Consider the following 10,978-nt stretch of genomic DNA (forward strand, 5'->3'; position numbering starts at 1 on the left):
TCAAAATGAATTCAAATAGAGAACATATATAACCTGAATTCTTAAATTACTGTACTAACCTGCCCAAGTGTAATATTCAATTTCACTCCTTATAGCTTCTTCAAAATGAATTGTGAAGTCTTTATAATCCCCCCAAATCAAATGACCCTAATTGAAGTTCAGAATCACAAAAAAATGAATTCATCAAAATGAATTCAAAACACAGTATATATATAACCTAAATTCTTATAATACTGTACTTACATGTTCAAGTATGATAAGAAATGTAAACCCGAGTTCTTCAACTCTTGACGTCTTGAATTCTTGATGTGACTGAGATTTGAGGACTTGAAAGTACGGAGCACGGATTTGAGAGTATTAGCACAAACTTGAGAATAGATTTGAGTTAACGGATTTGAGAGCACCAGAGACATGAATGAACGGCCTAACTAACAAGTATATGAATATGTTCTAATTCAGATAAAATTGTCTTAACAACGATATGTCTGAAATAACATAATTACTAACATTTTTACATTTCAGTTAAATTGTTAATAAGAAATATGTGGTCGATAATTAAAATATTTTGAATAATACAAATTCATTTATTTTCGAGGACCACGATAATTTAGATTTTATGTATTTGACTAAATCGATATAGATGAATAAATTACATAATTTATTAAAATATAAATAAACAAAATTATTTTAACAAAATGGTATATTGATAATAAGAATATCAAAGTTATATTACAAGAAAAAATTGTGATGTTGTTCTTTCAGAGATATTGGTGTACTTTGGATCGCTTAGAATGTCTTTAATATCATTTTAACTTCAAGATTTTTAAATTATGTCTGTTAAACGATAAATAAACAAATCATCTAATTATTTTTAGCATGTTATTTGTTTTACAACCTGATCATATCAGCAGTTGGGAGTTCCCAAATATATATTGTTTTACATAATGGTGTTTTGGAAAAACTATTGCCCAACACTAGATTATATAGTTTTTTTATAAATTGTTATATATAATTGACTAGCGATAAGTTCAACTTTTTCGAGTTGATATCCTGTTTATCGATATTTTTTAAATTTGTAAACATTTTCGATGATCCAATTATACGGATGTTTAAATCACCTTTTCAACGATTCAAACATAGGGATGTCCTTCCAATACGAATATGATTACCATTGACAATATTCAATTAATTTACAATATCGATACCCTTTATAGCAAAAGATGTACTGATGTGCTTTTATATTAATCGAAACTTTCTTACTAAGCATTATCATTTACCCCTACACCCCAAACTTTAAACCCTAATTTCAACCGATTAATTTAGAAAATTACTCTTCAACGATCTAACTGTACGGATGATAAAATCTAACCATTTTAGAGATGTAGTTTTTTTATTTTTGTGTGATTTTATGTTAGTCCAAGTTGTTATCAGTACCGTTGAACTACTTTGTTAACCCCTAATCCATAAATCTTAACCGTAATCCTAAACCCTATAACTACTTTGATATTTCATAATCCTAAGTACCATGTGTATATGTTAGTGTACGTATTGATATTCTTTATTGTACATGTACTTGTAAAATATATCAAATTATTGCATATGAATGATAGAATTTAAATTTTCATAATTAGGACTTGTTGTTTCCGACTTATAATTCACCTTATGAGTCAACCCAACTATAAGTTGAATTTACGACCTATAAGTTAATAAGAGAATTTTAGTAACGATGTACTTTTTTTTGAACCTATTTTGATTTTTCCTTTTTCATTAACTTTATTTTGAAAAATACGTTTAAAATGTTAATCTAATCTAAAATTAATGAATTTTAATTGGATGTTAGATTGTTGAATTATTATTTACTGAAAAAAATGTAAACTTATTTTATTGAAAGCTTTGTAGTTTCTTATTTGGCAACAAATATACAAATTACAAGGTAAATTTATTGCCAAATAAGAAACCACAATGCTTTTAATGAAATAGATTTACACTTGTTTTCAATAAAATCATAATTTAACAATTCAACATCTAAATAAAATTCATTAATTTTAGATTAGATTAGCATTTTAAAACATATTTTATTTAAAAAAATTAATGAACGAAAAGAAAAATCAATAAGTTCAGAAAAATTTCATTTTACTAACATTCAACTTATCAACTTATAAGTCGTAAATTCAACTTATAAGTATTAAATTTTAAAAATCGAGGGCGTGCGGTTTTAATTTTGATTTTGGCCAAAAACTCCCCGGAACTGAATCACGCTGCACATAGTAATTACAACTGCATCTTTAATTATTTTCAAATTTTCCAAACAAGCACTTAATGTCCTAAAGTATTATGTGTTCAATGAATGTTTGTCCTCAAACGTCTCTGTTAGTTTAATCTACATAGTTATTTATTGATTATAATGATATGTTTGTCTACGTCTTTAATTATATTTGTCTACATAGCTATTCGATGTGTTCAAATCAGATTATCGAACTTTTACGGTAGCAAAAATTTAACTTTTATGGATAACATTGAATGTTTTATCAACATATATACTCGCAAATATCGACCTTTTTAAAATTAAAAGTTTGACTAGAGAGCATTACTTATTTTTGTTTTAGATTATAGACAACGGTTTAAAATAAAAATCGTTATTAGTAAACTTATTACACAACGGTTTGGATAAGAAACTGTTACCCACCTACTAATTAAATAATATTACCTACAATAATGATTTCAGGTAGGAACCGTTGTGTGTGAGTATATCTTACAACGGTGGCTAAATTAAACGGTTGTCGGTCTGTTTAGTAAAAATGTACAAATATATGGATGAATTCTATATTTTTTTGTAATTCTTAATTTTTAAGTTTTAAAAAATATATATAATAATGAATAATATTGATTGCTGGATTAAAGCAAATATGTATCTAGGTCGTTGATTGGACTGAAACTTTTTCAATTTCCCTCTTAGTATCCCCCAAAATTTTATATACCAAAATTTTATATCCCGTATCAGTTACTCTTCTCCTACATTAGTTACTCTGGGAAATAAGTTATTCAACTCCTCAACATGATTTTTTCCTTCCATCTACATGATTTTCTTCTCTATTCACGGTGATTTTCTTCACACGATCTCTTCTTCCAATCGATTGTACTGGTATGTTCCTAATTATAGCCACTAAAGCCTAATACATGCCTAATACATGTTTTTAATAAGTTTCTAAAATGCTCTTCGGTTTATTTGGGGCTTTTTGATTTATTTTGGAACTCTAAAACCCTCTTCAATTTATTTAGGGTTTTTTTTGAATTTTTATTGTTAACTTTGATTTAAGCAGAGTAACGATGTTTGTGAAGATTCTCTAAGCTTATGCAGAGTGAATATGAAATGAGTATGATGGGGGAATTGAGTTACTTTCTTGGACTTTAAGTTATTCAAAGAAGTGATGGAATCTTCATTAGGTAAACTTAATATTTTAAGGATTTATTGAAGAAGTTTGGTATGATTGATTGTTCACCGGAATCTACACCTATGTCTACAACTACAAAGTTGGATAAAGATAAAAAGGACAAAAGTATAGATATTTAATCTATAGAGGAATGATTGGATCTTTGTTGTACTTAACTGCAAGTAGACCAGACATCATGTTTGCAATATGTCTGTATACAAGATTTCAAGCCAATCCAAAAGAATCACATTTGATGGCTGTAAAGAGAATTTTCAGATATCTAAATGGGACTCCAAACTTGGGATTATCACTACAAGAAAAATGCCCATAGACATCGGTTTTTGGCCGATGTCTATGTTGTTTGGCAACCGATGTTGATGTCGGTGATGTCTATTCTACACATCGGCCATAACCCGATGTCTTTACTTAATTAGACATCATTTCTGGGAAAAAAAGTGATGTCCATGCATTATTTTTTACAAAAAAATGTTAGAAATAAATAATTTAATAAATAAATTACACCTATTACAACAAATTAAACATATAATGGGCTATGTTTTTTTCCATATAGACATCGAATATTTTCATATAGGTGATGTAAAATCTGATATTAAACATCGATTTATTTAGTAAAAGGTGATGTCTATATTGGCACTTAGACATCAGTTGTATCCCAAACAAAGTGATGTTTATGTTCCTTTTAGAGTTGAACATGTTAGTCTTTGACATCGGTTTTTTAGGAAAAAGCAATGTATATCAACTTTTTTGACATCAGTTTTTCTTCACTAAAACTGATGTACAATTGCATTTGAGACATCAATATTTATATATTAAAAGTGATGTACAATTATTTTTTTGACATCAGTATTTATTCATTGAAAGTATTTAAATAATGAACTAACTAAACACTTATATTCAGCAACATAAATATCAAGTATCTAATTTTATTAAAGAATCGTTCAAAACCAAACTATTGTTATATGTTTGCTAAGTCATCCCTGCTAACATAAATATCGAGAATAATTTCTTCAACCTCCCTCTGTACTGAGTTGATGCCTATCTTATCAAAAGGTGGAAAGGGAGATTCAACCTGCACGATAACAAAAGGGTAAGAGGAAACAGAAATTTATAAACTTTACAGCACTACAATCTAATTTTCCTAAAAGCAGTAAGTTTAAAAGACGTGAGTTGGGTGACAGTTAAGAGTTACTTTCCAAACAAAAAGTACCACTGAAATTTTATGCAGCTTGAGATTTCAGTATTATGATTATTGAATATCAAGTAAACCCTTCTAATGTACTGTTCTGTAGTGAGCTCTAATATAGTTCTGAAGTACATTACTTTATGATCTTTTATAATCATGTATAGTACACTACATTAAGAAAAAATCACAAACTTACAAGTTCAAAAAATGGAACATGATTTGAATCCTCACAATATTCACTCTTTTCGTATCAACTAATAAACATTCCTATAAACTTGTCTATTGACATGCTATCATTGTTATACCCAATTTACACTCACGAAGAAGATACAACCACCTACTTGTGAATAAAAAATCTAAAAATTACATGTTTTTAAAATCTATTAATGTTCTTTATATGTATAAAGATAGAAAATAACCAACTTTTATCAAAAAATATTGCAACAGTTAGTCATGAATGATAAACAAGGGATAAGATCATTTTTTTTTCCAATACTGTGAATATATAATCCATTCAGAAGAGACTCATTACCTCAGTGTCATCTATCCTGAACCAACTGCCTTGCATATCTTCAGCATATTCTTTATGCTTCAAATGTAGAATTTCAATCACCTCATGCAGATTATTAGCCTCCTCTTTCATCATATTGTCAATCTTAGACAACTACACAACAGTATCTGCATACTCCAGATTGTAACAGAGCACATTGTCAATGTTAAATGGTTATAAAGAACAACAATATCTAAGATTGTAATAGAGCAGATAGCCGGAAAAGCAACAAGAGGAGTTCCATAATCTAGCGAATAATAATAATAAGCGATGTTTATATTTAGTATTACTTAATAATAGGCAAGTTTCCCGACCTTCTCCGGATGGCTTCCCATGCAAAACCTGCCTTATGCTTTCAGCTTTGTCTCTTTCCACAACTCAATTCTAATATTCTACAAAGAAACATCTCCTCTGCAGGACATGATGGAACTGAACCTAAATTACAGATAAGATACAATTAATCAATGCATTTATGGGATCACCAGTATTATGCAAAGTAAACTAATATCGTTAAAAACCTCTCACACGTTATGCACGATCCAACATCTGTATTGTACTTTTTCCAGCCCCAACACGTGCGCCAAGAAAAATAAAATCATCAACCAACTACATCAGAAGAGCAAGGAAAATAGTTAAAATAATAATAACATAAATTATATAGTGACAGCAAAATAATGAGACGTGCAAAAGATGAAGCAACCTGATTCCATTGTTGGTTCACTGTGATTAATATCTCATCATATGTGGACTGTTTGTCCTTAAGTTCTCTTATTCTGCCTTCAAGATTGTGCAACTCATGCTTCTGCACGTCTAACTGCTGAATAAGTTTCTGATTCTGATACTGGAGAACTGTTGCGTCAAAGATTCACAGTATTGGAAAAAAAATTGACCTTACATTAAGTAGGTAATGTAATGCCCGGAGAAAGATGCATTAAGCATATCTATAGGTAATGTAATATCATCTGCTACAGTCATAAACGAAATCAAATCCAACATCTCTGGGAAAGTAATACACTTGTTTATCTTTCCATAATTTCCTTCCTGAGAAAGCAAAATCATGATTCTGAATAGACTATTAAAGAATAGAGAAACTCAACAAATTTAAACAGAAAGAAGCAATAGCTCTGCAACTAGACCAGTTAGTAGGGAATTTAAATAGAATGTTAGCCTTAATGGCTTCATAATATATTTAGGCTACCATGTTGATTAAACAATGGATAAAGATAATAACTAAAATGTTGAACTGCTCTTACCAAAAAAAAAATTGCCAATGGGTATCACTAAGGACACCTTAAATAGTAAGCTGCTTATATTACACGCTAAACCTACCAAACTGCTTTTTTTGGTGGACAAAAATCTGGATCTTTATGGTTAAACCTCAAACTCAACGTGTAGAACAAGGGATTTAAGGATCAGTACATGAGTATTTTAACGCTTGTTGCTTAGACAACAATTACCTGAAATCTATTTAGGACTATCGTCAAGATATTTGGAGCTTCCAATATTCAAATCTTGTAAACAAACCCAAGTTTTTTACTGGAAGAGACAATATTAGTTGTCATTTACACACCATCTTCAATCGCTTAGCAGAGTGCACAAACCCCGGTATGACTTGCAACTCATCCAATTGCTTCACCAACAACATATAAATTGTTTAAAGTCAATACATATATGTAGTATATTACTAGAACTTTAAAAGGCAGAAAGCCAAAACTAATATACTAAGAGTAGTAGTAACTAACAAGTTATTATTTGGTTAGAAAAATCAAGCATACACTATATATCAGTTGCCGGAACAATCTTATGACTGGTCTAAATCTCAACACTCTTAAACATGAGGAGAGTTTTGGGACAATATTTATATTATTTATATAATGACAGTTAACAAGTTCACAATTTAAAAAGATTATTATAGAAAATGCATAAATTACCATCATCATGAAATGCTTCTGAACTACATCAACCAGATGCTCTTTGGTTGGGTTGGAGACTTCATCCGCCTAAAATATAAACCGCGTTATTACATATAAGTATACAATCAAAGGATATTTGACCAAGTTCAATAATCAAGTTCTTTATAAAAGCATAAGTTGGATAAAGTAAACACCTTAAGCAGCTGTAGAGTTTTTGGAATGATTCCAAACCCTTTCCATGAATAACGATTTTTGGTCTTCTTGGTAAGAAGCTGCATATCAATATCAAAATTAGAAAATTCCCCTAAACAAAATAATATAAATGGAAGAAAAGGCGAGGAACTATATATCTTACACCAATGCTTTCAAGAACATTAATAATACCATAGACCTTCGCTTCTCAACACCTAAAATTAAACCAATTACAAAAAAAATCAACACGATATTCATTACAATTCACATATAAACAAGAATTACACAATTCAACACACAAGACCTCTCCAATTAAAGTAAAAAATCAAAAAAATTATTCTAAATTAATTTAATAAAAATTAAATCGAGAAATAAAATAAAGAAAGGGGGTATCAGGAAGAATACCTAGACGGGCAACAGCATCATCAAGAAACTATAATAAAATTTTAAAAAAAAACAGATGCATATAAAATTAAATTAAGGATGTTGTGTATACAAAGGGAGGTGGGAGAGAGATTACTTTGAGCATAAGAGACCAAGAGATTTCTGTTTGCGGTAGTAATTGGATTCTCTGGATCCAGAAGGAAGTGAAGATGAATCTTTTGAATTCGATGAAACCAGCGCCATTTCACCACCTATATATCTATTCAAATTCATGAGAGAGAGAAGGGGAGAGAGAGGGATGGGAGAGAGAGATGGGAGAGGGTGAGAATTTTGGGATTGGGGGGAATGTAGAAGGGGGGAGAAAATTGGGATTGGGGGGAATGTAGAACTAAAATCTGAATGAAAATTTTACTAACGGGGGAAAGAAAAGGTGGGCGCGAATTTTATTTTTTTTGGTGAATTTTAGACATCGGTTTAATTATAACCGATGTCTACAAAGAACAAAGACATCACAAAAACACGGGGTGATGTCAATACTTTTTTTAAGATCAGTGGCAAAGTTAACCGATGTCTAATATGTGATGTCTATTGACATTATTCTTGTAGTGTATGGTATCCCAAGGGAACAGGTTTTGAAGCTATTAAATACACAGATGCAGATATTGTCGGATGCAGGGTTGACAGAAAGAGTACAAGTAGAAGCTGTCAATTTCTATGATAAAGACTTGTCTCCTGGTATAGCAAGAAGCAACAATATGTGTAACTTCTTCAGTAGAGGCTGAATACATAGTTGTAGGAAGTTGTTATGCTCAAGAGCTTTGGATTAGAAATCAGCTATTGGATTATGGTATAGTGTTGAACAAAATTCCTGTCATGAGTGATAACACTAGTTCTATATCCATTATAGCTAATTCAGTTAATCACTCTAGGATAAAGCACATTGATGTAAGGTACCATTTTATTAGAGAACATGTTGCAAATGGTACCATTGAGCTAATTTTTGTTCCAACAGAAAAATAGTTAGCTGACATTTTTACTAAACCTTTGGATGAAGCAACTTTCAGCAAACTTGTTGTTGAAATTGGAATGTTAAATTCTTCATCCTAAAGACAAGAACGCGGCTAAATATTTTGCAGCGGATTAATTTCTAAGGGAATCAAAATTAATTTGATTTAAATGGAAATTAACTGAAATATGATTTATAAATATTTCTTAAATATTTGTATATTTATTCTTCAAAATTCAAATTTATTGATTTTCATTTTTTAATACGTGAAATTAACACAAGGCATAATAAAAAATAACAAAAGTATATAGAGAACTAAGTTCTCGGTAAGTTTAATTGACTTCTCGACAAGACATTTTGACATTTCTCAAGTGAGTTCTCGATAAGTCATTTTTCTGACTTCTCGAAGGACTTCTCGATAAGTTTCATTATGACTTATCGATAAGTCACTGTAGAGTTCTCTATAGGTGTTAACTCATAGAGTTCCTTACAAGTAATTTCAACTTATCAATATTTTAGAACTGAAATAATTTGATTTAATAAATTTTTTTAGTGAAATACTTTTGGTAAATTCATTTTGATTTACTCAAATAAAAATTAGAAAAACTCAGTCCATTCAAGACAAATGAGGTATTTATTGGACATCTCAATAAGTCATTTTTAGTTCTCTATAAGATTTAATAAAATGACATATCGGTATGTATCTAATTTCGAAAATATGACTTCTCGATAAGCAAATTCCAAACTTCCATTTTTAGTTCTCGAAAAGTCATTCACTTTTACTATAAATACCTAGATATCTCGACATACACCTCTTTACACCTTCGTGAACTCGAAGTGACCTAATTTTTTAAATCCAAACCAATTTCTCTCTCCTTTCAAGTTCTTTCTCTCTAATATTTTTGACCCATTCACCTTTACTCATCCACAATGGCACTAAACAATGAAAGAGCTGCAATCCCCAAGAATAGCACTGACTACCTTGCTTTCACAGATGCTAACCGAGCCCTTAATATTTATAAGGGGTTTGTTAAGTTTTTATTTGAGTCCTATCTTCATGATGTGAATGAAGCTTTGACTGTTAACCCAATCCTCTACTTGGATGTTATGCATAAGTTTTGGACAACAGTTGTAGTGAGGATAGTTATGCATGATAATGGTGTATCTATAGTGGTGAATTGCTCTATTGGAGGCCAACAAACCTAGTTCATTGAGCAAGATGTGAATGAATCTTTGGGCATTCCTATTGAGAATATGGTGCAGGTTCACACTCAACAGTATCAGTATGAATGCATGGATTTTGTCAACTACGGTGAGAAGATCAATATGGCCAGTCTCAACAAGCAATATCTGAGGAGAGAGTGGTCTTTCTTATTTGACTCAATCATAAGGGCCTTCACCTGCAGAAAGACTGGCTATGCCAACATATCATGTGTTGTCGGGAAGCTGGTGAACTCCATATCCTACAACAGACACTTGCATGTGGGCTTACTGATCCTTGAAGAACTTAGCACCAGGCTCACAATGCCACTAGCTAAAAGAGCTAAGGAAATATTCTTTTCTAGGTATATAATGTCCACTTTAAATCATAAGGTTAAGGACATTCATTTACTTAATGGTATTAGTAGATCATTAATAAGAAATTATATGCAAGTGTTAAAAAAAATTTGGATCACTTACTACAAAGAATACGGTACTTGTAAGTTTTAGAATCACTCATTTTATGTTGAAGAGAATCAAGACTTACCCTTACCCTATGCCTGATATGAGGTCTCAAATTATATTAACATCTAGTGCATCAATGATTCCTGGCCCTATGGAAGAACAAACATAGGAACACCAACAGGGACCTTCCAATGCTGAGACCCTTTCTTCTGTACCATTAAAATCTAGGAAACCAACCACTTCATCCTCTCAAAAAGGTGGAGTGAGTAAAAAGAAGAGAAAGCATGCAAACCTGTCAATCATAAATGAGAGTGGTGAGCAATAAAAAAAACCAGAGTAACCTTTGTTCAAAAAAGCAAAGAAGGCTAAAACAGCTGAGTTGACCACTCAAGCCACCTTTGCATCCTCTCAAAAGGGTATGGTGAAAAAAGAGGGACAACAACAGACTCTAAGGAAATCCTCTCAATATGGTGTCTCTATTCAAAAGAGCATTCTCCCTAGTACATCATGTACAGAGTTTGCATCTACACTTGAACATATTCAAGTGTATGAAAAAAGAAATAAGAATGGCACACACAAAGAGATCAAATCTATTGAAGCTCCCTAATCTATTCAGGGGGAGCTGCCAATACT

The 10,978-nt window shown here is 31.0% G+C and overlaps 2 long non-coding RNA genes across 2 annotated transcripts; both read right to left on the bottom strand.

The window, feature by feature from the left end:
- Positions 1–4,389: 4,389 nt before the first annotated feature.
- On the bottom strand, positions 4,390–6,316 carry LOC141670906 (uncharacterized). Its single transcript, XR_012554813.1, has 5 exons — positions 5,886–6,316; positions 5,704–5,791; positions 5,500–5,620; positions 5,168–5,313; positions 4,390–4,521 (listed from the first exon to the last, which is right to left on the bottom strand). It is a non-coding gene; the product is annotated as an uncharacterized LOC141670906 (long non-coding RNA).
- Positions 6,317–7,293: 977 nt separating this feature from the next.
- On the bottom strand, positions 7,294–7,997 carry LOC141671685 (uncharacterized). The gene is made up of 3 exons (XR_012555206.1): positions 7,811–7,997; positions 7,454–7,505; positions 7,294–7,370 (listed from the first exon to the last, which is right to left on the bottom strand). It is a non-coding gene; the product is annotated as an uncharacterized LOC141671685 (long non-coding RNA).
- Positions 7,998–10,978: the final 2,981 nt, after the last annotated feature.

Source organism: Apium graveolens, chromosome 7 (genome assembly GCF_009905375.1).
Source record: "Apium graveolens cultivar Ventura chromosome 7, ASM990537v1, whole genome shotgun sequence".
NCBI classification, from domain to species: domain Eukaryota; kingdom Viridiplantae; phylum Streptophyta; class Magnoliopsida; order Apiales; family Apiaceae; genus Apium; species Apium graveolens.